At 41.4% G+C, this 5,040-nt stretch overlaps 1 non-coding gene across 1 annotated transcript; it reads right to left on the bottom strand.

The window, feature by feature from the left end:
• Positions 1-4,155: 4,155 nt before the first annotated feature.
• Trnat-ugu (transfer RNA threonine (anticodon UGU)) lies at positions 4,156-4,230 on the bottom strand. The gene has a single exon. It is a non-coding gene; the product is annotated as a tRNA-Thr (tRNA).
• Positions 4,231-5,040: the final 810 nt, after the last annotated feature.

The following is a 5,040-nucleotide window of genomic DNA, read 5'->3' on the forward strand; positions in this document are numbered from 1 at the left end:
TATCCAGTGCGAACAACATGGTCAATGATTCACATCCGTAAACAGAATATTTAAGCTCGGCGCTTGTTAACAGACGAGACGCATATGCTAATGGCTGCCTTTGACCCTCGAACTCATGGAGGAGGACGGCCGAAATTCCCGCATTAGATGCATCAGTTTGGAAAATAAATTTCTTATTAAAATCGGGCACTCTGAGAACTGGAGGATTGGCTATAACCGCTTTAACGTGCTCAAACGTGGCCTCTTGAGCAGGTCCCCACTCAAAACGCACCCCCTTTCGGCACACTTCATTTAAAGGAGCCGCAAACTGAGCAAAATTTAGGACAAAACGCCTAAAATAATTTGCCACCCCTATGAACTTGGCAATCACTCCCTTATCAGTGGGCGGCCGATGGGCTCTCAACGCCTTAGTCTGCTCCTGATCAATGCGAATAACTCTTGTCTGATACTAGGTGACCTAAGAAGGATACCTGATGCCTGGCTAATGTCACTTTATTGGGTTTAACAGTCAAACCGGCCCCCTGCAACCTAGCAAAAGCTTGCTGGATATGTTCCAAATGCTCCTAAAACGAACGACTATAAATCACAAAATCGTCCAGGTAATTGTAAACACAAACTAATTTCAATATCCAAGAATATTATTCAACAAACGAGTAATGACAGCTGTGCCAGTAGCCAAACCAAAGGGGACCCTATTCAATTCAAACAGACTCCAATCAGTACAGAATACTGTAACGTGATTACATTCTTCGGCTAAGGGAATCTGATAATAGGCTTGATTCACGTCGAGCACAGTAAACCAATTAGCACTGGCAAACCAAGTAAAATAGTTAGGAAGATCAGGTAAAGGAACCGATTCGAGTACAACCTTCTTATTTAGGCGACGGTAGTCAACAACAGGCCGAAAGTCCCGCCCCTGATCCTTGGTGACAAGGAATGTAGGGAGGCGTAAGCGGATGTAGAAGGCCTAATAACTACCTGCTCAACCATTTTGCAGATCTTTCCCCTTAGTATCTGCATCTTAGCCGGTGAGAGACTATATGGGGGATGCCTGACAGGAATATGGTCAGACAGACGAATATGGTAGTCAAGAACGTAAGTGACTCCCAGTCTATCACAGAGAAGCTCTGGGAACCTCTCTAGCAAGCCCCCTAGTTCAGAGGCCTCCTGGGAAGAAAGATGAGTGAGACCAAACTCGCTAACCTTACCATCAACAGCCAGCATTCCCACATCTCGATGCACCTTACCTTTAGTACACTCACAGAACCCAAATTTCTGACCAGAAGCAAACTTAAAGAAAAAGGAGTACCCCAAATAATGCAAGACAAGACCAGTTTTACCAATAATATCACATCCCAAAATCAAATCGACTAGCAGACAAGGGCCACGAGAAATCCCTAACCGAGATATTCCCTCAGATCCAACGATGAAGAGGCAACGCCTGCCCCTTGGCAACCAAACATCTCTGCACCAAAGAGGGGACCGGCCTAAGTCTCGCAAGACGACCAAATTAAAGAAACCATTCCAAGCTCAACAATGAAAAGGAGCTACCAGAATCCAAAAGGGCACAAATCGGTTCGCCACCAACTCGAGAACAAATATAAGGCAGTGGGAGTGATGATTGAGCAGTGACATGGGCACACCAGGGTCTAAAGGCTCAACAACAGTGTCGCTGCACAGCCGGGTGTGTTTATTGACTCCGGGTGTCTGCAGCTGAACGCATCTATGAACTAAATGCCCTGTTCAACTGCACCTAAAACAACGCCGTGATTCCCCTTCAGCAGACTCAGCTGATGTTGGTAATCCGGAGTTCCCCTCAGTGACACACACACACACTGAACTTTAACTTTGCAGTGCCTATCATCCGAGAGCGGCAATACAGATATAGCTGCAATGGCCGCACGAAGGTCTTCCCAAGTGGAGGTACGACCACAAAAAACAAAATGTGACTTACCCACCACTCGCATTCCCCTCAGGGCAATTGAAACTAACTCCCGTTCTGGCAAGTCAACAAACAAGGCCAAACAGGCCATCTTAACTCTTTACACGTATTGCTGCAACTCCTCCCTATCTTGCTGCATCCGCCAAATATAGTGACACTTGAGCTGTTTATGAACTCCCGTGGTCAGTCTTTCGCTAATCACTAGCTCCCTCAACTGCTGCAATGAAAACCCTTCTGCCACAGCCCTGGCTACCACAGTTCTCAATTGGCCTCTAGTTAAAGGATACAATAAAGACAAAATTACCTTATGCAAAACACCAAACATATCAGTGAGTTGCCCAAAGTGGACAAACAACCACACCAACCTTTCAATTTGCTAGAGTCGGTTGTAACACCATAGCTCAAAGGCTTTGCCGATTCATTTTGCTTTCTGCTTTGTTCAACATTCCATTGTTGAGTTTCTGTAATTATTGTATGATTAATTTGGTACTGTATAAAAGTGCATACTCTTTTCTCAGTTAAAAACTTTGATGTCTTTTAGATTGTATTAAATGTTTTAACTTTATTGGTTAAATTCTTTGCCTCACTTGGAGGGAAACAAAAATTATTATATGTAACTGGAAAATTTCAAACAACATTTTGATAACTTACTAATACGTGCAAACAATATGTTTTATTTAAAAGGGATGTTTCCTACTCTGTATTTGCTGATACTCACTTAGGGTACTTAGTTTTTTATATGCACAAAAGGTGTTGTGGTTCCCCTCTGGAATGGAAACTTGCAGCGTGTGCAAAATGTGGTTGGCGTCAATGAAAAGGTGGACGAAGGAGTTAGTCGGAGGCTAGCGACCGAACCATTGGCAGCTAATGATTGAGAAGTGCATTATGCTGGTGCTGAATGAGGCTTCTTGTGGTTGTCCATACAATGCTAAAGCCTGGGGTGGATTGAGGGATTATTATGCTCTGTCACTGGAAATAACCTTAAAATCTGAGGGAATTTGCCAAGAAAAATATGACAGAGCACATCAGTTACAAGTGCAAGTCCATCTACTATCACATACTCGCCATCAATATTGAGCAGTCATTGCAACGGAGAGGGAGAATTACAGATTTGTAAAGTGATGGATCAGCACATACAGTATGCTCAAATATAAGGTAACTCATACCTGAATTTATGTACCTACCTTGACTTTTTCCTTATCACAACACTTTTCAGGTTCCTCTCCATTTAAACTTTGATTACTGAGTGTCCTTGTTGTGGAAAAATTAAAGTCTCAAAGCATAGCAGCTACTTGATTAATGTTGTTTGATATTAAGTGAGAAAGAGTAGTTAAAAGTACTGTGGATTTAGCAAAATTGAGGGAGGTAGTAAGTGTAGCTTTGTGAAAGCCATCCAGTGTTTGAAACAGTTCAGTTTAAAATTTTGCAGACTTTCAAAATTATTTATTTAATCACTGATTTCAGAAATAAAGAACTATGATGGTAACTAATAGACAACAATCCATTTTGAAGTCAGTTTAAAGTAAATGATCTTAATGATTGGTTTGAAAAGCTATACATAGTGAATGTATTGACTGTAAAGTCTATTAAAAATGCATACAAGGCAAGTCAATTTATTAAGACATGTTTATCTAAGTTGGCATTTTTAGATTGTTCATGAAAGTGTGTAGTTTGCTTTACAACAGTGGTCAAGATTCAGGGCTCCCCCGCATATTGAAAGTTGCTCAAATGCACAAAGTTACTTGACTATTGAAAGTTCTAACTACTCTTGATATTCATGTTGAGTTCTGTGCACATTGTGTTCTAAAAAGTGTAATATCAGTTTATGAGCATCCACTCACTGAAGGTAAAATTCCTATGAATAACGTTTTCCATAAATACAGTTACTTCTTTGACTGTAAAGAATAGTGCGAATATTTATGCAAGTAAAATTTTATTTAAATTTTTACTGTGCAGAAAATATCTGATGAAGTAAGACTAGGACTATGCCCAATTTCCAGTTTAACAGTTACTTGCATTTGGAGTGTTGATGAAGTTATTCAGTTTTGACAAAGTATTCAATGTTGATTATATATGACGGTAGTATCTGTTCCCGAAAGAACAGTTACCGTGGATGACCATGCAGCTTTGCTAGAAATGAAATGATAATTAAATAGACACCCTAGCTGCAAGCAGGCGTTGATACACTTCATTGGGGACATGTTGAAAATGTGTGCCCCGACCGGGACTCGAACCCGGGATCTCCTGCTTACATGGCAGATGCTCTATCCGTCTGAGCCACCGCGGGCACAGAGGATAGTGTGTCTGCAGGGACTTATCCCTTGCACGCTCCCCGTGAGATCCACATTACCAACATGTCCACAACACTACATTCGTAGTGCGCCTAATAGATGTTTGCCCATCATACTCATTACCCGTGGCAGATTAATCTACCAAGTCCCGTATGAGTAGCTTATAGTAAAATGTTAGAGAGGGAAGAAAAGTTTGACCATAACAGATGGCACCCCTTTGGATTTCGTAAGGAACTGCGAAATAAACTTTGCTGAATACTTGTCTGACCAGGAAAAGATTAACGTAATGATCAGTGCATTAGCAGGTGATGTGAAAAGGTGGGGACTGGATAGAAACCAGATGGCTTTTGAAAATTTCAAACGGAAATTTATCGACGAATACTGCTCAGAACAAAAACAAGACCATTTATGGCGTGAATTCATACTGACCAGATTGTATGACGTCAGAGGTAGGCAAACATGAAAGAGTTTTGTGAGTCATTGTATAGAAAACTGATACATCTGAAAGCTAGGCGGACTGAAACTCATGTAATTTGGGAACTTTGGAATAAATTATCGGGAGATTCGAAACGATTTGTCGGTAGTAATCATGGGAGTTTTTCAGCATTTTTGGATGAGGGTCGAAGACAAAGACCATTGGCGAGGAAATCGCGTGTCTCGTCCTGATAATAACAACCGATCGCGAGAAAATAATGACCAGAAGGAACGGACAGAAAATGACAGATTTCACGTAGACATTCTACAAAGAGATCGTGGAAGAGGAAAAGGCAATTTTATGCTGTGCGCCAGAGGATTCATTTTCAAACT

The sequence above is a fragment of the Schistocerca serialis genome, chromosome 11 (assembly GCF_023864345.2).
Source record: "Schistocerca serialis cubense isolate TAMUIC-IGC-003099 chromosome 11, iqSchSeri2.2, whole genome shotgun sequence".
Lineage (NCBI taxonomy): Eukaryota > Metazoa > Arthropoda > Insecta > Orthoptera > Acrididae > Schistocerca > Schistocerca serialis.